This window comes from Kogia breviceps, chromosome 5 (assembly GCF_026419965.1).
Source record: "Kogia breviceps isolate mKogBre1 chromosome 5, mKogBre1 haplotype 1, whole genome shotgun sequence".
Taxonomy (NCBI): Eukaryota; Metazoa; Chordata; class Mammalia; order Artiodactyla; family Physeteridae; genus Kogia; species Kogia breviceps.
Genome location: NC_081314.1, coordinates 140,300,604 through 140,326,984, shown reverse-complemented (window position 1 = coordinate 140,326,984; position 26,381 = coordinate 140,300,604). Strand labels below are relative to the sequence as shown.

At 38.9% G+C, this 26,381-nt stretch overlaps 1 protein-coding gene across 4 annotated transcripts in view; it reads left to right on the top strand.

Annotated features, from left to right (window-relative positions):
- SETD4 (SET domain containing 4) overlaps nt 1–26,381 on the top strand; it is a 580,992-nt gene that overhangs the window by 445,832 nt on the left and 108,779 nt on the right. For 3 of the 4 annotated variants that reach the window (XR_010840851.1, XR_010840853.1, XR_010840854.1), the window contains one exon: nt 18,134–18,291. The gene's annotated coding sequence lies outside the window, so the exon portion shown is untranslated. Of the gene's footprint in view, nt 1–18,133; nt 18,292–26,160; nt 26,181–26,381 lie in introns of those variants that run through there. The other variant, XR_010840852.1, reaches the window with a different exon arrangement.

Below are 26,381 nucleotides of genomic sequence, written 5' to 3'. Positions count from 1 at the left end.
CTTTCTCAAGATTGCTTTGGCTATTTGGTATCTTTTTTTGTTTCCATACAAATTGTGACATTTTTTGTTCTAGTTCTGTGAAAAATGCCATTGGTAGTTTGATAGGGATTGTATTGAATCTGTAGATTGCTTTGGGTAGTATAGTCATTTTCACAATGTTGATTCTTCCAATCCAAGAACATGGTATATCTCTCCATCTGTTTGTATCATCTTTAGTTTCTTTCATCAGTGTCTTATAGTTTTCTGCATACAGGTCTTTTGTCTCCTTAGGTAACTTTATTCCTAGGTATTTTCTTCATTTTGTTGCAATGGTAAATGGGAGTGTTTCCTTAATTTCTCTTTAAGATTTTTCTTCATTAGTGTATAAGAATGCAAGAGATTTCGTGCATTAATTTTGTATCCTGTTGCTTTACCAAATTCATTGATTAGCTCTAGTAGTTTCCTGGTAGCATCTTTAGGATTCTCTATGTATAGTATCATGTCATCTGCAAACAGTGACAGTTTTACATCTCCTTTTCTGATTTGGATTCCTTTTATTTCTTTTTATTCTCTGATTGCTGTGGCTAAAACTTCCAAAACTATGTTGGATAATAGCAGTGAGAGTGGGTAAACTTGTCTTATTCCTGATCTTAGTGGAAATGGTTTCAGTTTTTCACCATTGAGACTGATGTTGGCTGTGCGTTTGTTATATATGGCCTTTATTATGTTGAAGTACTTTCCCTGTATGCCTACTTTCTGCAGGGCTTTTATCATAAATGGGTGTTGAATTTTGTCGCAAGCTTTTTCTGCATCTATTGAGATTATCATATGGTTTTTATCCTTCAGCTTGTTAATATGGTGTATCACATTGATTTGCATATATTGAAGAATCCTTGCATTCCTGGGATAAACCCCACTTGATCCTGGTGTACTATCCTTTTAATGTGCTGTTGGATTCTGTTTGCATCTATGTTCAGCAGTGATATTGGCCTGTAGTTTTCTTTTTTTGTGACTTGTTAGCCTGGTTTTGGTATCAGGGTGATGGTGGCCTCGTAGAATGAGTTTGGGAGTGTTCCTCCCTCTGCTATCTTTTGGAAGAGTTTGGGAAGGATAGATGTTAGCTCTTCTCTAAGTGTTTGATAGAATTTTCCTGTGAAGCCACGTAGTCCTAGGCTTTTGTTTGTTGGAAGATTTTTAATCACAGTTTCAATTTCAGTGCTTGTGATAGTTCTGTTTATATTTTCTATTTCTTCCTGATTCAGTCTCAGAAGGTTGTGCTTTTCTAAGAATTTGTCCATTTCTTCCAGATTGTCCATTTTATTGGCATAGAATTGCTTATAGTAATCTCTCATGATCTTTGGATTTCTGTAGTGTCAGTTATTACTTCTCTTTTTACATTTCTAAATCTATTGATTTGAGTCTTCTCTCTTTTTTTCTTGATGAGTGTGGCTGATGGTTTATCAATTTTATTTATCTTCTCAAAGAACCAGCTTTTAGTTTTGTTGATCTTTGCTATCATTTCCTTCATTTATTTTTCATTTATTTCTGATCTGGTCTTTAGGATTTCTTTCCTTCTGCTACCTTTAGAGTATTTTTGTTCTTTCTCTAACTGCTTTAGGTGTAAGGTTAGGTTGTTTATTTGAGATGTTTCTTGTGTCTTGAGGTAGGATTGTATTGCTAGAAACTTCCCTCTTAGAACTGCTTTTGCTGCATCCCACAGGTTTTGGGTTGTCGTGTTTTCATTGTCATTTATTTCTAGGTATTTTTTGAGTTCTTCTTTGATTTCTTCAGTGATCTCTTGGTTATTTAGTAGCGTATTGTTTAGCCACCATGTGTTTGTATTTTTTACAGATTTTTTTCCTGTAATTGGTATCTAGGCCCATAGGATTGTGGTCAGAAAAGAAACTTGATACAATTTCAATTTTCTTAAATTTACCAAGGCTTTATTTGTGTCCCAAGATATGATCTATCCTGGAGAATGTTCCATGAGCACTTGAGAAGAAAGTGTATTCTGTTGTTTTTGGATGGAATGTCCTCTAAATATCAATTAAGTCCATTTTGTTTAACATATCATTTGAAGCTTGTGTTACCTTATTTATTTTCATTTTGGATGATCTGTCCATTGGTGGAAGTGAGATGTTAAAGTCCCCTAGTATGACTGTGTTACTGTCAATTTCCCCTTTTATGGCTGTTAGCATTTGCCCTATGTATTGAGGTGCTCATATGTTGGGTGCCTAAATATTTACAATTGTTATATCTTCTTCTTGGATTGATCCCTTGATCATTATGTAGTGTTCTTCTTTGCCTCTTGTAACAGTCTTTATTTTAAAGTCTATTTTGTCTGATATGAGAATTGCTACTCCAGCTTTCTTTTGATTTCCATTTGCATGGCATATATTTTTCCATCCCCTCACTTTCAATCTGTATGTGTCCCTAGGTCTCTAGGTCTGAAGTGAGTCTCTTGTAGACAGCATATATATGGGTATTGTTTTTGTATCCATTCAGCCAGTGTATGTCTTTTGGTTGGAGCATTTAATCCATTTACATTTAAGGTAATTATCAATATGTATGCTCCAATTACCATTTTCTTAATTGTTTGGGGTTGGTTACTGTAGGTCTTTTTTTTCTCTTGTGTTTCCTGCCTAGAGAAGTTCCTTTAGCATTTGTTGTAAAGCTGGTTTTGGTGGCTGAATTCTCTTAGCTTTTGCTTGTCTGTAAAGGTTTTAATTTCTCCTTTGAATCTGAATGAGATCCTTGCTGGATAGAGTAATCTTGGTTGTAGGTTTTTCCCTTTCATCACTTTAAATATATCCTGCCACACCCTTCTGGACTGCAGAGTTCCTGCTGAGAAATCAGCTGTTAACCTTATGGGGATTCCCTTGTATGTTATTTTTCCCTCACTGCTTTTAATATTTTTTCTTTGTATTTAATTTTTGATAGCTTGATTAATATATGTCTTGGTGTTTTTCTCCTTAGATTTATTCTTTATGGGACTCTCTGTGCTTCCTCGACTTGACTGAGTATTTCCTTTTCCATATTAGGGAATTTTTCAACTGTCATCTCTTCAAATATTTTCTCAGTCCCTTTCTTTTTCTCTTCTTCTTCTAGGACCCCTATAATTCGAATGTTGGTGCATTTAATGTTGTCCCAGAGGTCTCTGAGACTGTCCTCAACTCTCTTCATTCTTTTTCCTTTATTTTGCTGTGCGGTAGTTATTTCCACTATTTATCTTCCAGGTCACTTATCTGTTCTTCTGCCTCAGTTATTCTGCTATTGTTTCCTTCTAGAGAATTTTAAAGTTCATTTATTGTGTTGTTCATCATTGTTTGTTTGCTCTTCAGTTCTTCTATTTCCTTGTTAAACGTTTCTTTTATTTTCTCCATTCTATTTCCAAGATTTTGGATCATCTTTACTATCATTACTATGAATTCTTTTTCAAGTAGACTACCTATTTCCTCCTCTATTTTTTTTTTTTTTTTTTGGTCTGGTGGGTTTTTAGTTTGCTCCTTCATCTGCTGTGTGTTTCTCTGTCTTCCCATTTTGCTTAATTTACTGCCTTTGGGGTCTCCTTTTCACAGGCTGCAGGTTCCCGCTGTTTTTGGTGTCTGCCCTCAGTGGCTAAGGTTGGTTCGGTTGGTTGTGTAGGCTTCCTGGTGGAGGGGACTTGTGCCTGTGTTTTGGTGGATGAGGCTGGTTCTTGTCTTTCTGGTGGGCAGGACCACAACTGGTGGTGTGTTTTGGGGTGTCTGTGAACTTATTAGGATTTTAGGCAGCCTCTCTGCTAATGGATGGGGTTGTGTTCTAGCCTTGTTAGTTGTTTGGCATAGGGTGTCCAGCACTGTAGCTTGCTGGTTGTTGAGTGGAGCTGGATCTTAGGGTTGAGATGGAGATCTCTGGAAGACCTTTTGCCATTTGGTATTACATGGGGCTAGGAAGTCCCTGGTGGACCAATGTCCTGAACTCGGCTCTCCCACCTAAGAGGCTCAGGCCTGACACCCGGCTGGAGCACGAAGACCCTGTCAGCTACATGGCTCAGAAGAAAAGTGTTGAAAAAAAAGCAAGAAAAAAATAGAATAAAATAATTAAAATAAATAAAATTATTAAAAATAAAAATATAATAACAATGTAATAAATAAAAGAAAGAAATAAGAGAGCAACCAAACCAATAAACAAATCCAACAATGATAACAAGTGCTAAAAATTATACTGAAAAAAAAAGGGCAGACAGAACCATAAGACAAATGGTAACAACAAAGAAAATCACACAAAGAAGCATTCACATACACCCTCACAAAAAGAGAAAAAGGAAAAAAAAAAAAAAATATATATATATATAAAGAAGAGCGCAACCTAATCAATAAAAAAAATCTACCAATGATAATAAGCTCTAAATACTAAACTAACATAAACATAAAACCAGAAACAAATTATATGCAGAAAGCAAACCCCAAGTCTACTGTTGCTCCCAAAGTCCACTGCCTCAATTTTGGGATGATTCGTTGTCTATTCAGGTATTCAACAGTTTCAGGGTACATCACGTTGACTGTGGAGATTTAATCTGCTGCTCCTGAGGCTGCTGAGAGAGATTTTCCTTTCTCTTCTTCGTTCGCACAGCTCCCGGGGTTCAGCTTTGGATTTGGCCCCACCTCTGCATGTAGGTCACCTGAGAGCATCTGTTCTTCACTCAGACAGGACAGGGTTAAAGTAGCAGCTGATTTGGGGGCTCTGGCTCACTCAGCCAGGGGGGTGGGAGGGGTACAGAATGGGAGGCGAGCCTGCAGTGGCAGAGGCCAGGCATGACATTGCACCAGCATGAGGCACACCGTGTGTTCTCCCAGAGAAGTTGTCCCTGGATCACGGGACGCCGGCAGTGGCGGGCTGCACAGGCTCCCGGGAGGCCACGTGTGGACAGTGACCTGTGCTTGCACACAGGCTTCTTGGTGGCGGCAGCAGCAGCCTTAGCATCTCATTCCCGTCTCTGGGGTCTGTGCTGATCGCCGCGGCTTTCACCTGTCTCTGGAGCTCCTTCAAGCGGCGCTCTGAATCCCCTCTCCTTTCGCACCTTGAAACAATTGTCTCTTGCCTTTTAGGCAGGTCCAGATTTTTTCCTGGACTCCCTCCAGGCTAGCTGTGGTGCACTAGCCTCCTTCAGGCTGTGTTCATACAGCCAGCCGCAGTCCTCTCCTTGGGGTCTGATCTCTGAAGCCTGAGCCTCAGCTCCCAGCCCCCGCCCACCCTGGCAGGTGAGCAGACAAGCCTCTCAGGCTGGTGAATGCTGGTTGGCACCAATCCTCTGTGTGGGAATCTCTCTACTTTGCCATCTGCACCCCTGTTGCTGCACTCTCCTCTGTGGCTCCGAAGCTTCCCCCACTCCCACCCCTTGTCTACACCAGTGTGTGGAAACTTTTCCTCCTTCACAGCTCCCTCTCAGAGGGGAAGGTCCTGTCTCTATTCTTTTCTCTCTGTTTTTTCTTTTTTCTTTTGCTTTACCCAGGTATGCGGGGAGTTTCTTGCCTTTGGGGAAGTCTGAGGTCTTCTGCCAGTGTTCAGTAGGTGTTCTGTAGGAGTTGTTCCATATGTAGATATATTTTTGATGTATTTGTGGTGAGGAAGGTGATCTCCATGTCTTACTCCTCCACCATCTTGAAGGTCCCTTCCAAAGGAGTCTTTTTGGCTTTGGAACTTTCCACTATGGAGCATAGGTTAGTAGTTATGTACATAGACCTCTTTTCTGTGACATTTACTCATTCACAACCAGGCAATTGGGTCATTGCGGTGGGGGAGGAGGGGGAGCTATGGGAAATCTAGACTGAAGTCTGGGGTTCTGATCTGTTCTCAGGGGAGAATTAAAACTGGGAAAGAAAGGTGAGAGAAAGGAGGTAGCAAAAGTTAAAAAAATAAAAAAAAGTCACGATCCTTATGACACAAAACGGTCAAAAGAAAAAGATGGTAGGGCTTCCCTGGTGGCACGGTGGTTGAGAACCCACCTGCCAATGCAGGGGACGCAGGTTCGTGCCCCGGTCCGGGAAGATCCCACGTGCCGCGGAGCAGCTAGTCCTGTGAGCCATGGCCGCTGAGCCTGTGCGTCCGGAGCCTGTGCTCCACAATGGGAGAGGCCACAACAGTGAGAGGCCCACGTACTGCAAAAAAAAAAAAAAAAAAAGAAAAAGAAAAAGATGGTAGATATAAAGGAAAAAAATTAAGCAGCATTTAAAAAATTGCTCTATGTAGGCCATTTCTCCCCTCATGCATACATCTAAAGAGATGGAGGCAACTTTAAAAATCATTCCTTGGAGCCTCAGGTGGATAAAGTGTTATATCTCCATCCACTTCTGGTTAGGTCGAGGGAGGAGCATTTAGACCTCACACCCTTGTCTTAGGGCAGCTAAGTTACAAAGTTGAACAGCCCTTGGCATGTGATGTGCTTTTTCATAATAATAATAATAATAATAAGACAATAAAGCTGCAGCAATGCTTCACTTCCATGGAATTGCCCTTTTTCATTTCGGGGAATTCCATGTTTGTGGCAGAACCCTTTGCTATTCACGCTACTTTCTATAACTGTATGCACAAAACAATAAATGAGCCTGGCTCCGTTTGCATCCTATTTCTACCACAGTTATTCCATGCAGAAATGTCTACTATTGATTTCCTTTCTCTCTGGAAGAAACCTTTTCTCCCTTTCTCTCTTTTCTTCCTTTCTTCTCCCTCTTGGTTTCCATCTGTCTTCTTTTCCCAAATCATACATTCTTATCTCTTTGATTTTCTTCTATTTATTCTCTCAAGCCCTTATCTTGCTGGGAAAGGACTAGGAATTAACAGACAAGGAATATCAGTGCTCACACATTTACCAACCGAACCACAGAGGTAAGAGCAAGGCATCTTCCCTGAAAGGATTTTCCCTGAGTGGAGATGCGTTTGTGTAGGACATCACATAGTCTCTCTGCCTTCTCAGTGTCTCTTGTATCATTTTTCCAATGGCTATTGGAAGTTAAGAATGCATGTGTATTTAACTGAGTGAGTTGCAATGTAAGTTTGAATTGCAGGAGCAAGGGGGGAAGGGTAACTAGAGAGCTTAGGGGTTAACATCATTAAAGGGCTGGGTTCCCTGCACTCATGCAGTGCCTCGGTCTGAGGATAGGCTTGCTGAAAGAATAAAATTGATAGAACAAAAACAATGGCAACAGATATATATCATAACATACTGTGTACCTATATGCCAGACACTTTATATTAACTCTTATTGTTACAACTGCTTTACTGGTGGGTGTTATTATCTAGTTTGGAAATGGAAATCTTGGCTCAGAGAAGTTCAGCGATAATCCCAGGATTGCCCAGTATGATGTGTATTCATAGCCAAGTTCTCTCTGACCTAGTGCTCTTGCTGTACATTTTACTATCCCTGGAGCATGCAGGAAGTAGCCATCTTGCCATTTGGATGACCATGGGTGTTCAAGGACATGTTAAAGAATTTCAAAAGCAAAATCTGTCCTTTTCCCCTTTCACCATTTGAACCTAATTCTTAACATTGGTCCTTTATAAAGTTAGATTTTGTACTCTTAAGGTCCAGATCATTGGATCTTTTCATTTTTCTGTGTTTATACAAAGGGCATTGAAGCTAAATGTTTCTGAGCAAAGGACAATAGGAATAGTGTAGTAGTAAGAGCATAGATTCTGAAATCAAACCATCTAGTTTCTTAAATCGAATTCCTCTACTGGCAGTGTCACTAGGGCACGTTACTTACTGATTCTGTGCCTCAGTTTCCTCTTTGTATATCAGGCCTTACAACAGTACTTATGTTACAGATTATTGAGAGAATAAAGTCAGTAAATATATGTAAAGCTCTTGGACAGTGTACATCATTTGTATAGAAACAACAGTGTCAACTATTATTATTTTATGTTATTTTCTTTATTTACCAATAATTGACATTTAAATATATATGATAGGGCTTCCCTGGTGGCGCAGTGGTTGAGAATCCGCCTGCCGATGCAGGAGACACGGGTTCGTGCCCCGGTCCGGGAAGATCCCACATGCCGCGGAGCAACTAAGCCCGTGAGCCATGGCCGCTGAGCCTGTGCGTCCGGAGCCTGTGCTCCGCAACGGGAGAGGCCACAACAGTGAGAGGCCCGCATACCGCAAAAAACAAAACAAAACAAAAATAAAAAATAAAATAAAATAAATAAATAAATAAATAAATAAATATATATGATAAAATCATAGTTGGTGAATTCAATACTATAAAAATCAAACCATGTTAACTTTCATGATGATTCAAAGAGATACTGTTTTTCATGCATCAGATGCAGTTGATCAAATTAAAATGAAATAGGAAACTGTATAAATTAATACACTCATTCAGTAAAGTTGTTGTGAAATCTGTTACTTAAGTCCCCAGGTTCGAGCTTTGCGAAGTGAGGTACAGAATGACTTAAAGTGCAGCAAAATGAAAGATTTCAGAAACTATCCACCAGAGTTTGGAGAAACCAGATCAAATGTAAATTCCAAGGGAGAGCAATTGTGTCCTATTGTTAACATGTCTTTAGATTACTTTGAGCTAATGTTCAGTGTTAATGCCTGGCAAATCCCAAACAGGGAAAAACATAGGTACTTATCTTTCATATTATATAGGACTAAAATTAAAGTTGATTTGTCCATTAAGCAGTGCAGTAACAGGTCTTCTGACTTTTCATAAGGCATTAAAGGAGTGATGCATATCAAGAAGACATTCTATTTCTAAAGAACACTAATCAATGCTGAGAACATTTGCTATAAATTATTCACATTTGTTGTAAACTACTCCATCCTTTTAAAAATTAACAGTACACAACCTATAATCTAGGAACAAAAGTAGGGCTACCTCACCTTGAAAAGTTTGAATATGAGGGGCTGATTACAATAAGAGAGCAAATAGGATACTAAGACTTGAGTTCAGTGTATTATGAGGAATAAATCACTGAGCAGCCTAACATCTGATAGAACATGATCCCTGCTCCTTCTTGTGTGTTCTTTCACCACACATTAATATTTCATGCAACCATTTCAAAATAAAGTCATAATGTGAGTCATAAATCACAAAACAGTGGTAATAAACCACTTTGGTTTATATTAGCTGTATACAGATGATACTTAAGTATTTCCACCATTAGCCTGGACTATTTGAGCTTTCTCTGGACCACATTTGCTCTATTTCTTCCATTTTAAGTGGTGGGAATATGGGAAACAATGCTAAATTCATTCATTAGTAATAAAACAGTGCTACTTGTTCTCATAATTGATTTCATTTCAACCTGGATCTGTGAAAATTATAGCGCAGTTGAAAGTGATAACATTATTGATCTTATTTTCTCAAAGAGCATACCTTCCCAATGAAACCTACTGAGGGGTCAAGGGGCATCATATAGAAATAAAATATTGAAAGAAAAAGTAGAACAATGAGTTGAAGATGGGAATGATTGAATGTATAAATAGGATTTATACTCATTAATAAATAGCTTATTCTTTAGATAAGCTTCCCCAATGAGGCTCTTATAATGTTTCATCTTGGTCTTATGATTGTTATTATTAATATAGCTTTGGTTTCATTCTAGAGGAATCTGTTCCATCCTATTGCTTGAATATTCTTGAAATTGTTAGTACTAACATCTGAAGAGGCTGGATAAGATTATATCTGGAAATATATATACGTATATTCTAGATGTGAATAAAAAGCTCATGAGTTGAAGCACCTGGAACTCATAAAAATGGAACTCCCACCAATCAGGCATATTGACCAAGACATAAACCACTTACATATATTCCAACCTTGTAAATATTTGAAGGAGATGCTCTTGGTGGTTTCTTGCTCTTAACCTCACTTTATACTCTTCAGGATGGGGACACTGTTTATGGATCAACAGTTGGGTTGGTCTGCGAGCCGATGGCCCAAAACTCACAAAATGAAAGTGAGGTTGACACTTAATGCCCTTGATGGATGCTCATGGTTTCTCTTAGATGCCAGATATGCAAAGGGACCAACCCTGTTTCATCATTAGAAAAAGTAAGCAGGTATAGTCACTGGATTGGGATGTGGTTGGAATGAAGCTATTAAGAGGATTCACAGAAGCACACTGAGTAAAAATCTATTTATTTCTTATTCATCAAAATTTTCTTGACTTTCAAAAAATTTATCGATCAAGGGTGGACCATTCAAATCTCCTTGGGGGTCGCACAGGTTATATGTTTGAGAGAAGTGGGCTGGGTTCCTCAAGTCCTGGAAAACATATGTTGTATCTGAAGAGTACAATGTCTGCCCAGTCACTACAGAAAGTATGGGAACATGGTCTCCGTTGTCAGGTCATCAGATTTTTATGTATTGGATCCAGACCAGGTTAAGATACGAATTAGCCTGTGTGGGGCTAAAACACACTTTCCAGTCTGATTTGCTCTGCCTGTTACCGGTTTGAGACATCTGTGTCCACATCTAAGCAGGAACTTGAATGTAAACATCCATGTTGTTGTTCATAAAAAGAATGTATACTGTGTCTCAGGTTTTCGAATTAATCGTTTGAAAGTACTCAGATGCTTTTCCTCAGCTGTGATCTCCAGAAGGTCCTAAAGTTTTGTTAAACATATATTTTCTTAAGGGAGAATTAGGTAGCTGGTGATGCTGACATTGTTGGCCTGGATTTTCAGAGAATGAGAACATATGAAGTGCATGCATATACCTGGTGTCCCATGAAGGCTAAGGTAAGACCAGAAGAGGAGAAGGTAAATCCTCGCTGAGCATCTCTTCGGCTTGGGAATAGCAAAGAGTTAGTATGTTGCGGTACAGTTTAGCGCACGCAGGATACTTTTATGGATGGCAAAAGATTGCCAAATAGCAGGTGACTGTGGGCAAGAGGAAAGCTGAGCTTTGACCTCAGAAAAGAACTGGGTCTTGATTTCAAGAAGGCATTTAAGACGATAATCCAATCCTTTGGAGTACCTAAATGGATCGTGGAAGCTACCACGTGGAAGGAAACCACAGGTAGTGTTAGGTCACAAACAAAGTGGTGGGAGGTGTGTGGAGGTGAGCAAGCAAGGAGAGGAGTTCTGAAGCCGGTGGAAAGGCACACAAGTGCTCAAGAACTGCAATATTTATAACCATGTGAGACCCGGGAGAGGAGGAGGGTGACAGCGGCAGAAGTTTGTGACGGTGGGAGAGCACGTTGAAAGATGCGTGTGGGCAGAGACGTGAGAGGATGGCCGTCAACAGCCTTGTCAAGGTAACACCTTCGTTCTTTGGAAGCCAGGTTTCAGAGGCTCAGCCGACTGCAGAAATGGAAATCTCTTTCCCATATTACACATTTTCTAACTCCATTTTTCTAACTACTTAATAGCTGCTACCCATTTCCATCGCACTCCTGGAGCCCTTCACTCTGAGTTCTGCAGGAGAAACCCAGAAAATACCTAGACAAGTCTGTTGGTTTCCAGGCTGCTGGGATGTGGATGTATTATCGAAGTTTGGGGTGGGTCCCCTCTGTACCTTGGGAGTGGTTGTCCCTTGCCCATGTTCCCGATACTCGATGGCGGGCAAAGGACAGGATGAGTCAAGGTAGGCTGTGAGTGTTCACTACCTTAGGCTCTTGTCATTTATGTCTACCTGTCACTCCCCAGTCTTGGCCAAGCAGGACATGGCTAATCGCTCATTGGTCCACTGCAGGGGTCCACCCATTTCTGGTCCCACCCTGCCAATCATTCTCTTACTGTTTCCCTCTGAAATAAACCGGATAATTCCATGTAGTAACAGGTACATGGAGGGTTTCTCACTTCTTCTGAAATAGAGCAATAACCACCAGTCAATTACTGGCAATTTTTTTTACCTGCAAATTTGAATTATCTTGCTTGCTTCCCATTGGAAGCTTAGTTTATATTGGTTTAATTTCTAGACATTGTGTCTTGCTTGAATTTAAATACTATTGAACTGGAGTCTTCTCCTAGAGAGCACTTCTTTTTTTTGTAAGTCTCCTTTAATGGACAATATGATGCAATCTATTTAGTGTGGGTTTAAGAATTGGGAATGCTGGCGATATATTTTCACCCACTGAAACAAACATGCCATGCCTCTTGTATTTAGCTATGGAAAAGTAATTTTTTAAAAAGTGCGTGTAAATCCTGCAGAGTCCGGAGTCACATATTGCATTTTCTTCCTTATTTCATTATAACATCTCTATTTTTTCTTAAGTATGGGTGTGCCCATAATAATGTTACTGGCATCATTTAATTTAAAACCTGGCTGCAAGTCCTTTCCCCAAATTCATATAAGGAAAGATCAAGGTCAGGGTCAAATGCAGAACATTTGTCTCCATTTCAAGGATAGAAAGACTAAGGTCTCTTTTGAATTAATTCATATCTCACAAAATTACAACCTACATCGAAATGATTTATTTATTAGATTAGGCCCTGGAACCACTAACCAAGTTTTTAAAAAATGTAAACAGGTAAGTATTGATTAAATCAGCCACGAGTGCATGTTGACTCCACAAAAAACTCCAAAGGCTTCTCATAACTTGGATCAGCACAGTCCGATTCCTTTTATCCTCACCTCCTTTTAAAATTGTTTAAGCAACGTTACCACTTAATTGCTAACTCATCTGTAGCAGGAAACAATTATTCGGAATAAGCCCATGTACGGCTCTGGTTTTCCAGCAGATTATTTTAAAACAATATTTCCTTAAGATAACAATTTTGATAATGCTGCAGGAAGGAAATATATTTGCAATTAAATGAACAGGCTTTAGCACAACAAGCAATAAAAAGCTTAACACTGAGCCTTTGTGAATTAAATGCCGGAACAACATTGGACAAAAGTCATGATTCTGCTGACACATTTATTTCTCAGTAAATGAAGACTGTTTAGGTTTAATGCATTTGTGGTTAGCAATAGTTTAAAAGATCAATGTAAATTCGTTCGGAACTAGTAAATAAGGCTTTAATGAAACTTCTAACAGCATGCTTTCACACCTTAAATCTCTTTATCATTCGGAGGTAACACAGCAGGATCCTCCTTGAGTTTGATGACATGCACAGAACATTACGAAGTGTTTGACAGATTTTATTTGACATTTATTTGATTTATGGGGTTGATATTGGATTTCAACATCTCCCTATCTCCCTTTTGTTCGGGCTTAGTGCAGAGTGCTTATGAAGATAGTTTCTTCTAAATGTGTTTATTAATATTATATATATAATATTACACATATGTGCTTATTAATATTTTATATATAATATTACACATATGTGCTTATTAATATTTTATATATAATATTACATATATGTGCTTATTAATATTATATATATATATATATATATATATATATATATATATATATATACTATTAATGAAATGCAGTTTAAGACTGGGATCATTAAACATTTCCACTCTACTAAATGAGGTAATGTATGAGAAAGCACTTTGCCAACTGTAAAGCCATATACAGATGTTAGTTATCATAATTATTGTTACAGGAAACCAGGGTTTTATATATTATTATTCTGTTTTCCTTTAACACTTAATTCAAAGAGTAAATACAGGCAACCAATTTCCTTAAAAACCTGCTGCAGCTTTTTAAACAGTTCTGAGAGTTTCATTAAGGTTTTATTGTAAATCATGCATGGTGCTATGAATTTAGTTTAGCTTTAGAAAAAAATCTGCTGACATAATAAACATGACTTGTTACATGAAACTTTCCCAACATGAAACTTTATTAAGAAGATGCTAGAGAATTTCCACCTGGGCCTGGGAACTGCTAAATGAAGCACATCACAAAGTTAGTCTGTGAGATGGAAAGGTACCTCCTGTTACTTTTCCAGTTGTGTCTGTGATCCTGCCTTTTCTGTCCTTCATAGCTGATGAACTTCATAAGCTATTATTGGTGAGAAGGAGGCAAAGAAAGGGATTTTTATTTTCTCTCTCTGTCTTCCTTTTTCGTTTGGTCTTGGAGAGACTTAGGGATTGAAAGACATTCACATGCCTATTAAAAAGAGTCAAGATAAAATTATTGAGGTAAAAACAAATGATTTGGGGGGGTTACAATTTAAAACATCCTAATGATGTGAGAAAAACTTGGCAAATTTTATGAGCAGTTAAAGAACTTAACCTTGGAGATAGATGATCAAACTCTCTCTGTGATAAATTTAAAGTCCAGCTTATTCTTTACAATATGATCAGACTTATTCTTTCTTTTTGGTTTAAACATAGAATGTGCATTAAAGAAATTACTACTGGTTTATTGGGTATTTAAACAAATGAAGCAAAACTTAAGCAAATATTTTAAATAAACAGAGGAATCCTTACCCAATTCCGGGACTTGGGATATCTCAAATGTTCTTGCTTGATGTGTAGTTAAGAAGGAAACGTAAATGCTAAAAGGCAAACGAGCAGAAAGTATTCCTTCCCACTGGTAAATGATCCCCCGAAAGTGTTCAACATCGAGGACTTGTTAGTAGATCCTGCAGTTTTGGGTATCCTTTGGGGGGAGTAAAATAAACATAGTTATATATGCTTGAAAAGTAAGAAAGCACAACTAAGTCTGAGAAAAAAAATACTACAGAAAAATAGGGGAGGCCTTAACGAAATGATATAGTTGAGGAACTCCAAGACAAAGTTTATTACAACCAAGGTATCTCCTCCCTGGCTACACATTCCTAGTCCATCCGGACGTTGCACGCTGATGGTTTCTGGTCACTTGCTTCTTAGTGCTCCCAGGTGCACCCTTATTAGAGGATGGCTGAAAATGATAACTCTGGTAGTATCTGAGCCAGCACTTAACCTCATTCCAGACATGCTATTTTTGTTAATCGCAGCTTTGGCGATATCTGCTTTATTTGGGGTCATGCCATTTTGTAATGCTTCACGTGTATTAGGCACTCAGTGAAAGGTTTAGAATGGCCAAATAAATGAATGAAAAAAAGTCACACCACTCACTCATTTCTGTGTCCATTTAAAAAAGGTCAAAGTGAAAGTTGCAAAGACAAGAAATGAATCAAAATCAAAATCACTCGAGTCCAGTTGCTTGACACATTATCACTGTAAATGTTATCTTTTTGAGTAGTAAGGGGGGCCTGGCTTTAGTCCCTTTAGCTGGTTGATAACTTAAATGTCAGTGAAATGTGATGTAATATTAAAAAAAAAAAAAAAACGATGTTAAGAACCCTTGCTTTGGGTATGAGTGAGAACAGATTTGGTATAGTCAGCACCTGTATCTTTGAGTAGAATGTAAAATTTAAGGTTTTCGTTTTTCTTTTTCTTTTTAGTTGTGCTTGCTTTTCTGGATTTACAAATAACAGTATAACAAACATTGAAGCTGTTTACAGTTTTGTTGTCGTTGTTTTTGTTACTCAAGGATTAGTGTCAGGGAATTAACTCAAGATTGCATTTTGTTTGTTTGCCACATAATAAATTCTATATACTGGAGCTCCATTTTCTTGTCCTCAAAATAATGTTTGAGCTAACGTATTCCTCTAGCTTTAAAATGATTTAATTATTAGAAGTATACCCATACAGCTGTGATTTTCCTATTAAAATCTTCAGGATATTAAAACTTATTTATACTTGTTTAAAGTTTTTTGAAAGAAAGATGAGAAATTCTAATTAGGATATGAATGATTCGGCCTCTAAATAGGTGATCATCAATTCTGACACCGTGATACATTGACGTGTACTGAGTTTTCTGAAGGAATGAGGTAAACTTTCAACTTTTAAAATATGCTTCAATTCTCTTCAAATAAAACATAAATATGTTAACAGTAGGGTATTGAAACTCTAAAAATATTGGGAATACTTTCAGTGCATATAACATAAAATGAAAGACAGAGGGAAAGTAATGCTTAAAAAGAGAGGAAAAACAATTTAATTAAAGCTAATACAACTATTTTATTTCTATTAGACATCAAGGTAATCTTTTAATACTTAAAATATATTGAGAAGTGAATTTACCTAGCAACTTAAAGCACTGATTGTATAAAACCAATTAAAGTTAAAGCTAATAAGTTGTCACTTTTATTTTAATGGCTTGTCTAGGGGGGCTTGGGAGTAGCAATCCTATTTTGCAAAACATTTTTTTTTTTTTCTTTTGCGGTCCGCGGGCCTCTCGCTGCCGTGGCCTCTCCCGTTGCGGAGCACAGGCTCCGGACGCGCAGGCTCAGCGGCCACGGCTCACGGGCCCAGCCGCTCCGCGGCACGTGGGATCTTCCCGGACCGGGGCACAAACCCGTGTCCCCTGGATCGGCAGGCGGGCTCTCAACCACTGCGCCACCAGGGAAGCCCAAAACATTTTTATTTTATAAGATAAAGGAAAAGAAAGGTAAGTCAAGATGTAGGTTAACACATATTGTGAAATCTTTCTATTTTTGATCAATAGCAAGTATTCCTATGCTATACTGGATTTAAATGTATTCTTAAAGATCCAAGTGAGTAACTGATTTAAAGTATACCAATTATAATACAGATTTATATGTGTTTAAATTTATAATTGAAGATAATTATGACATTTCTTAAAGGGGAATAGATTTTTAGATGTTGGCTTTTGAACTATATATAATATTACAAAGAATGTCCAAAATAATCATTTTTGTAATTCCAAAATACTGACCTTAAGACATTAAATTTTGCCCTGACAATGTCAGCCAATCCATGAAGGGAACAAGTGATAAACTTTTTTGATATGTGTGGAAGTACAGAGTTACTGGTACAAATAGCAAGTTAATAAAACCAGGGAAATGATTGGGTTTTCCTTAAGCTGTTTTGCAAATACTGTTTACATTTTCCCAGGAAAGTACGAAGTCTAAATAGGATGAGGAAAGAGAAATAATTGTCCCGTTTGGTTCTAAGAAGTTTTGGGCAAAGGCAAATAGAATCCATGTCAAATATCAGATTTTGTAGCTGATCGAGAAGTGGAAAGGTGCAGGAAAGCAATTGTGTCCGATTTGGGGTTTAATAAGTCAGCAGATCTTTGAAGAAACTTAATTTGATAACTAAAGTCAATTAATAATGACTTATGTTTTTTAAAAACTCAGATGGCTTATCTGCCCGCCTCAGAAGTTACATCTGTTTAAAATAAGAACTAAAAACATCTTCCCAAATTGAGAAAAAAAAGTCATTTAGAAAGAAAAAATGAATTAACCTTTGTAGTATATATCTGATGGTTGTATGATATTTCCCCTTTTGCAGGTAAAGCCTGAATCATTGCTTTGCTCATGTTTCCCCATGCTAGTGGACAGTGGCAAAAAAAAAGCGTAAACTTGTTAAGGGAAGTTACTCTTTACTGCCTCGCACACACCCCCATTTATTCCCCACTGAAATGTATGCCGAGTACCAGGAAAGCCACAGTATCTCTTTAAGTAGGTTCTTAAAGCCTGGGAGCTCTAAGGAGTGTTGAGGGTATCTTATTAACTTTCTGTTGACTGCTGAGAAAACATTGTTTATATAGAATTGACTTATTGCTAATGAGAGAATCTATTAAGGCATAACACAGGCAAGGCAAAATATAGACTCTGTTTTTCTAAATATTTTCTTTTAGATCTCTCTCGTTCCACTGAGGATGTTAAAGGGTCAGACATGTAATCACTCAATATTTTACTTACTGGAAGAGGCAAACAGATTTTATTAAGATTAGAGAATTTCCCCCACCCCATTTGTCTCTTCCCCACCCCTGTCTCAGCAATAGCCCTGTCCAACCATGAGATGCTAAATGGTTCCAGTGTTTTCCTCTTCCTGTAATAATCATGCATATGCCCAGCTTGTGTGTTTCCCCTCCCTCATGAATTTGCCGAGTGGCCCCAGCTGGGCTCCCTCTTATCTGGGGGGCAATTGCCAATGCTGATCCAAAGAGAAACAAATCGTGGGAGAAAAGGTTCACTTTATTTAGCAGAGCTCTGACCCCTTCAGTGCCTGTAGCTTTCGGATACACCCCTCCAACCCTGCTCCCTCTCCCTCCCCCAGTTTACACCACACACCCCTGTCCATTGGCTGCCGGATATTCTGATGGCAGGACTGAAATAGACTTTGCCCTCCACACAGCTGCAGGGCCCAGTTCTGCCAAAATAGCGGTATATGATAGTGGGTAATAAGGGAAACTGATTTCTGGTCTCCTCCATTAGGGAAACTGATTTCTGGTCTCCTCCATTTTCTAGGATCCAAATGAACTCTAGTTGGCAAGAAGGAGAGAGGAAAAGAGCTGACACATTCACTGTCTTACTGCTGGGAGCAGCAAGTTATGAGCTCCTGCCTATGGTGTGTCACGTAGACTGTGAGACCCTGTGACCCTCCCAGCTCCTGCCTGCACACCCAGGTGAGTTTTTCGGGATTTCTTTCTGTGGTGGACACTGGCCTAGGGTCATTTCTTCGGGAGGGAGGCTCTCCCTGGAAAAGCTGATCTACATATCTGCTGGGATCCATGCTGTGGAGACTGCATAAGTCGGTAAATCGTGAAGCAGCTAGTTTTGTCTCAGCTGACAATAATTATGGATTAGGGTGCCAGAGCAAAAATGAGCAAATGGTCTGGAGAAAAAATCAGCAGTGAAACGCTACAACTGTTTTTTTTTTTTTTTTGGTAACATCTAAATCAGCAAAGAAAAAACGCTATGAAAGAAAGGCTCAGGAGTCTAGGAGAACATGGGGAAGGCTCCAGGCATTTTAATGTACAGATAGTCCCTCTACTTCCTTCATTACATTCCAAAACTTCTTCTAGGAGGCCATGAGGTATATTCTCTGTCCCTCCTTTCCCCTTGCCCTATGCTCGCTGCTTCTTGGTTCTTTGGATGTTTTCAACCCCATCCTGCTTTTCCCCCTCTTCCTCAATGGCTTCTGCTCTGCATTCCAGAAGAGCCTTGGCATGGCATGTTAAGAATAACCAGAATCTAGTTTTCTTCAGAATGTTAATCACATGTCAAATTTTGTTATCCCTAGAGATCCATGATCAGCAATCATTTATGAATTTTGATTTCTCCCATGGGCTAAGTGAAAATACAAAAATTAAAGGACACTGGGAGTTATGGTAGCTCAAATTTCTTAGATTTCATGGGATTCCCCTCTCTTAAATGGATTACTCTGACATTCCCTTCTGTAATTCTGTCTCATTACCCTCCCAGATTTTCTTCATGCACTAATCACTATTAAAAGTGGAAAATAAAATTAAGCAAGAGCACAAAGAAATACTATCCCATGAGCCTTGAGCGATGCCAGACACATAAGCATTGACTCAGTGAATGAATAATAATTTTTTAAATTTCCCACTGCCATAGTGTGCTACATCTTGCATTAGCAACTTAACCAACAAAGAACATTTGCTTTATAAGAAAAAAAGTATTTTAGACATTTTTTCTAATGCTGGTAACATTTCACCTCGATAGTTTGCTGTTTCGGATTGATTTCAGTAGATTTTTGATAGAACACCATGAAATCTAAGGGTTTGAATTCAGAATCAGACATGGCTGGGAAAATGAACCTCTTTGAAAATCCATGCTTTTTGATTGTTTGGCTTTTTTTTTCTTTCTTTTTTTTTTTTTTTTTTTTTTGCCTTATCCAGCCAAACCATTCTCCAGGCTACACTTCTGTTACCCCAGGGTGGTAAGTCTGTTCACACAAAAGCCCTCTGTGACGTAGCCCTTTCACTGCTCATCATCTCTACTTTGAACAAGGGGAGTGTTGTTGAGTTTTGCGGCATGAGTTCTCTCAGAAGTGGCGCCATCCCATTGCCAAATAGCACAATGATGGATCATTTAAGAGTGTTTAGAGTTGGATGAGGTTAGCAATGTTCATCCAGTTGGTGTGAGCACATAGAACAGGAGTTAAAATTGTAGGTTTGATGACTTTTGGGGCCAGTGAGTTCTGTTTTGTTCCACAGAGTTGCCAATTGTCGGCATAAGAGCATCTGATGTGAATATGGTTGAAGTTGAATCAGCACAAATGAATCATTCTTACTCTAAAAACTAAGACAAAAAACAAAAAAGTGGGAGTCTTTGATGAACTTGTAGGCAAAATCTCAATCAATCTTTCTCTCTCTGTCCCCCCGCCATATGTAATCATTATTTTATGAACTGAATGACAATCAGATATATTCTTTCCATCTTGTAAGGTGACTAAGAAGACACTGTTTAGGAAGAACCTACTGTGCATCATAAAGGAAGGCCAGCATCTCCTCTCTGTGGTCCCTCCTTCTTGGTTGACCCTTTATAAGTGTCTCAAGGATTTGGCACTGCCCCCCATGTTTACCTGGCTGAACTCTATGGTTAACAAGATGCTGTTTTCCATCTAATGAATTTGCCCTGCAGGCACAGGAAAGGGGTTGGTTCCACCATTTTCAGAAGCCAGGCAACCGATAAATTTAATGGCATTTTGTTGACATTAATTGCGTTTGCACTGGTGTGAGACATTCTCGCTCCTGGCTCATTTGTCTTCTGGATCATTTGAATCACCCAAGTTCTGGGCCAGCTGGTCATTCAACCATGTGAGTCCAGGCTTAACAATCTCTCTGAGTCACTGGTAACTCAATCACTCTTTAGTTTATTGCTCTGCAAAATAATAATAACAATTTGTTCAGACATTTAACCAGGCTGCATTTCTCCAGGGACAAAATAAAGCTTTCCAAGGAAATAAGTCAAATGCATTTGGTGTAAACAAAAGACTCTTTCCAGAGGTGTAGCTACCAACACCTGGAAAAAATTCTAAGAAATGATTTTAGAATTGAAGACAAAGTCCAGAAGGCATGGGGACACTTACTGTTTCTATGATTGAGACACACACATGAATACAAATTGTTCTATCTTATAAGATAAATTATTTTGTAATTTTTATACTCTTATAAAACTATGCTTTGCAAATTTGTCCACTGATAATAATCAATATCAATTATAACAGTCTTGCTCTGTTGCCAAGTGGCAAGAATATATGAACGATAAGGTTTTGTTTTGTTTTTACTGTAGGTGCTCAGTTCTGGGCCTCCGTCCTTAAGAAGTGTTTATGTTGGCTGTGTGTGAGTTCAGGCATATATGAAGCTGAGGGCTAATGTACAAATGGGCCTTCGTATCCACAAATTGGTTACTAGACCAATTGCTATCTGTGGTGAAAGGCCATTTTTAAAAAATGTCAGGTCTGTTCAGAACTGGTGCTTTTGTATCAATACTTTACAATAAAAATTAGTTGTTCGAAAGTGGAACTTTTGTTTGGATCTCACAGCAATGTCATGTTGCTATAAATGTCTCTAAGTACTTGACTCCCAATCTCTGTGCTTATCTCAGCGCAGATGGATTACAAACAATTCCTGGACCACACTGGCTACAAAACTCACTTTCAGTAGCTCCAACCTGGACAGTTCAGAAAGCTCTATTCAAGGCTTAAAATAAATGAGGTACCTTTAAACATACACACACACACACTGGGATAAATAGCAATCAGTTCTAAATTAATAAGATTATTAAATTATCAACTCAATAAAGGTTTTTTTTTATTTTATTTTTTTGTGGTACGCGGGCCTCTCACTGCTGTGTCCTCTCCCGCTGCGGAGCACAGGCTCCGGACGCGCAGGCTCAGCGGCCATGGCTCACGGGCCCAGCCGCTCCGCGGCATGTGGGATCTTCCCGGACCGGGGCACGAACCCGTAACCCCTGCATCGGCAGGCGGATTCTCAACCACTGCGCCACCAGGGAAGCCCCAATAAAGGTCTTTTTAAAGGCAGTTCTTTTAATAGCTCATTATTCAGGAATACAGGTAAAGTGCTTTTAAACTGACTTTATTGTTTTTTGTGTCCTAATCCAACACCTTTTTAAATCCTGTCCGTGGTCAATGTGTATTATGTGTGGAACATTTGCAGATGGGCTGCTTTCCGTCAACTTGCTTCAAAATTTAATACAAAAAACATTATCAAATTCCTTCAAACCCCAGAAAAAAAACCATATGTTCCATAGCAAACTATTTCATTGCTGAATGATATTTTTAGGATACATAAAATCATATATTGTTTTTTATGACCAAGGTGTATCTTTGCGCAGAGGCTGTCAGAGCTCAAGGGAGACAGTAGCCTGTCCCCACATGGAGGGAAAGGATGTAAATTTCTGACTCTGTTTTTACTAGGGGACCAAACCAATAAGAATTTCAAGGTGTGTTACCCAAATATTTAGACATAGAGTCAGTTGGACTTTGATGTATTTTTTCCAAGTTTTTATTATTATTTGTTTATTGAAGTACAGTTGATTTATAATGTGTTAGTTTCAGATGAACAGCAAAGTGATTCAGTTATACATATATATATACACACATATATATCTATTCTTTCTCAGATTCTTTTCTATTATAGGTTATTTTGTTTGTTTGTTTGTTTTGCGGTACGCGGGCCTCTCACCGTTGTGGCCTCTCCCGTTGCAGAGCACAGGCTCCGGACGCTCAGGCTCCGCGGCCATGGCTCACGGGCCCAGCCGCTCCGCGGCACGTGGGGTCTTCCCGGACCGGGGCACGAACCCGCGTCCCCTGCATCGGCAGGCGGACTGTCAACCACTGTGCCACCAGGGAAGCCCCTCTAATATAGGTTATTACAAGATATTGAATATAGTTCCCTGTGCTATACAGCAGGACCTTATTGTGACTTTGATGTATTTTTTTTTAAACCGACTCCTTTTATAATAGCATAAAAACATGAAACACTTTTAAATTTAACCAAATACTTGCAAAATCTCTACACTGAAAACTACAGAACACTGCTGAGAGGATTTTTACTACTTGTTTTATACTCAGACATCCATATGTATAGAGATGCTCCAGGTAGCAATCTGGCCTTGAGTCCATATGTTGATAAGGTATAGGTTTGCCATTGTGACCAATGTCTCCTGAACCAGATAGAAGTGTAAAAGTTCAAGCTGGTGAGACAATTTGCTCAGTGAAGTCAGTGGAGCCCAGACTTCCTCTGTCTTGTTTCTCTATCCTCCTAACACACTGGTCATGTCTGTGTGGTCCCAGGTGGTTCACGGGCAAGCTGCATTTTAGCCAATAAGAAGGGAACCATGGAGGAGCAAGGGAGACCACGCCCCTTCCCTTTCAAAGCATGACCTTCAGGTCGTGTACATACCTTCCTCTCACATCCTATTGGACAGTCTGCGCTGAGATAAGCACAGAAATTGAGAGTCAAGTACTTGGAAAGGTTTAACAGTAATGTGACATTGCCAGGAGATACAGATGCCTGGCTCATTTTATAGTTAATTTGTATTGTATTTTACAAAAGCATCAGTTCTCAAAAGATTCAATTAAAAAAAAAAAAAAAAAGCCTCTTTGCCCCAGGTAGCAACAGCCCAGTAACCAATCTGCATATCTAAAGGCTTATTTGTGAATAGCCCCCCTAGCTGCATGGAAGGAAATATAGTCTAGAGATGATCTATAGCTTCTGCCCCTCTAAATATGATATTACTGTGGGGAGAACAGATGGAGATCGGGGGCTACTAGACACAGACACCTTTCCAAGTTCCCTGGCTTCGTTGGCTTTGGTTCCCAAATAAAGTTTTAGTCATTCACCTGATCATCACTTGCTGAGATGTGAGGCAGTGATGTACCAGATGGACTGACCAGGAAGTCCCTCGCACCTTCCTTTGCATCCTCTTGAGGTCAATTGGCTGCATGTGCATAGCATTGAGCCATTTGATCTAAGTGTCGAAGAAAGATTTATTTAAGATACGAAGTGTAAGGAATTACTATGAAACACAACAGAAAGTTGAAATTCCTTAAACCAAATGCTTCAAGGCACAGTGAAGAAAACGTGTCTTTGTATAGCACAGGAAACGAATGAATACAGGGCACACATGGGTCAAGTGCAAATGTGTAGAGCTTTTATTGCAATGATTACCCAATGGTTAAAAAAATTGGTAGAGCCTGCCTTTCTGGGAAGAAAATTCTAGGTGTGCCCTGCACAACACACTCATAATCCTGCAGCTGAGCTGCTTACCCTTCACCAGGTGGAAATACCCTAAGGATGGGGTGGGGCATGGTCTTCCTGTGCTTTCTGCAGCCCCCATTGCTTTTTACGGAGTTTGAGATCTCCTCTCATCCCCAGCCCACATCTGACATGGCCGGTCAGAAACCTATGGTGCAGCGCTCTTAAACCCACTACCATTTCTCCTCCCTTTACTTTCCCTCCCTCTCTTCTTTGCTTAAGAAAGTCTGGGCCATTTTTGTTGGAGGCTAGGCCTTCAGCCAGAAACACTGTACTCACTTGCTCTGTTGAGTTGTTTGCCTGTGACGGAATAACAGCATTTTCTCGGCTTGTTCGGGTAGAGGCGATGGTGATGTCACGAGGGAGTCTGAACTCAGCTCTCTGTCTAGGTTTTACTGCAAGTTTATCTGAGGGACATAACTAGGTGAAGGAGATGGGTTGAGGAAAGTGAGAAACAGCTATAACCGTTTTCATGTCGGATGATACTATATTAAAGGAAGAGCCGCAGCTTTTCCAGAAGTCATCTGATAGAATGCATCATGAGGCTTCTGTAGGGGAGATGAAAATTGGCCTCATGCAATAAAGTCTTTATTTATTTATTTCAAGATTTTAAATTCTGACATCTGACACTCAGGAGGGGATCCATCTTTTTAAAAAAATATTTTAATTGAAGTATAGTTGATTTACAATGTTGTGTTAGTTTTGGGTGAATCACAGCAAAGTGATTCAGTTTTATATATTTATAAATATATATATGTATGCCTATATGTATATATATGTATTCTTCTTCAGATTCTTTTCCATTATAAGTTATTACAAGACATTGAGTATAGTTCCCTGTGCTGTACAGTAGGTTCTCGTTATCTATTTTATATATAGTAGTGTGTATCTGTTAATCCCAAACTCCTAATTTATCCCTCTCCCACCCCCCTTTCCCCTTTGGTAACCACAAGTTTGTTTTCTATATCTGTGAGTCTGTTTCTGTTTTGTAAATATTAAGTTCATCTGTATCATTTTTTGAGATTCCACAAATAAGTGAAATCATATGATATTTGTCTTTGTCTTTCTGACTTACTTCGCTTAGTATGATAATCTCCAGGTCTATCCATGTTGCTGCAAATGGCACTATTTCATTCTTTTTTATGGCTGAGCCATATATATATACATATCACATCTTTATCCATTCCTCTGTTGAAGGACACTTGGATTGCTTCCATGTCTTGGCTGTTGTAACTAGTGCTGCTCTATCTTTATTTAGAACGTTACCCTACTGTGCTATCTGGAGTTGAGGGATGGGATTAAAAGGGATTGGCTGCAGGGAAGAACACCAAAGAATTGCAAAAGAAAGAAATTGAATTTGAGGGTTCGAGAGAAAAAGAGAAGGTAGGGGAGTGGGAAGACCACTAATTGAAGGAAGTTAAGCGGAGGCGTGTCTCAACATTGTAAATCTATTAAAAACCATTCAGTCATACTTCAAACAGGTGAAATATATGGTATGTGAATTACATGTCTACAAAGCTTTTAAAAAAGAAAGCAAAGGTGTGTCTACTACTCAATTTTGAGTTGTTTGCAACTACATTGCTGCAGTATAAGTTCCAAATGCCTCCCCAGGATTTAGCAAAGCCTACAAAAAATAAAAAACAGACCTTGTGAGAGGGTTTTTTTGTTTATTTGTTTGGTTTTGGTGGAAATCTAGGAAAGGATTGGCATTCCTTATTTGGGTTAATGTGGGCTGGAAGGAGACACTGTGCAATGGAGCAGAGATGATCCATAGATTCCTAGTTCAGTAGAACCTGGGGCTCAGGGACAGAAGTATCCAAGAGAATAATTTGCAGAGATCTTGGCAAAGATATTAGATTCTGCTCACAGTATAGACTAGAGGTTTATATGGTAATTATGGCACCTCTAATGACAATGGATTTCTCTTAAATACAACAGAGTTTTTTATTATATGCTTTGGTATTTACTTTTATGAAATGCTCACTATTCTGGGTAAAGTTATATTCTGCTAACTTAGCTTCTTCAAAAATGTGTTCCTGGGATTAATAATTCTAGGAGATAGGCAGTGAGAAGAAAGATTAGATGGTCAAATACATTTTAGGAAACTCTGCCAATTCTATCCTCCTCTCCTAAGGTCACAACTGGCAATAACATGTTAAAAGCTCTGAGAAGGTCTGCAGTAGGATCCATGTTTCTTTTTAGATCAGTGTTTCCTGCGCTTAGTTGACCACTGACTTTTTTTTTCAGTAGCACAGATCATCAGAGAAAGCCCTGAGAATGTCACTCCACTTGAAGGAATTTGAATTTGAGCAAAAACCTTCCACCTGGAGTCAAGGTAGAACTTTGTAACCGTCTGTGCTTGGTGTTTTCTCATCCATTCCTTCATTTTTTCATGCAGCGTCTTCTCTTTTTAAAGTGTTTGATGGTATTTTTAGCTTAGTTTAAATGATGTCTGTGCAATCGGCCCT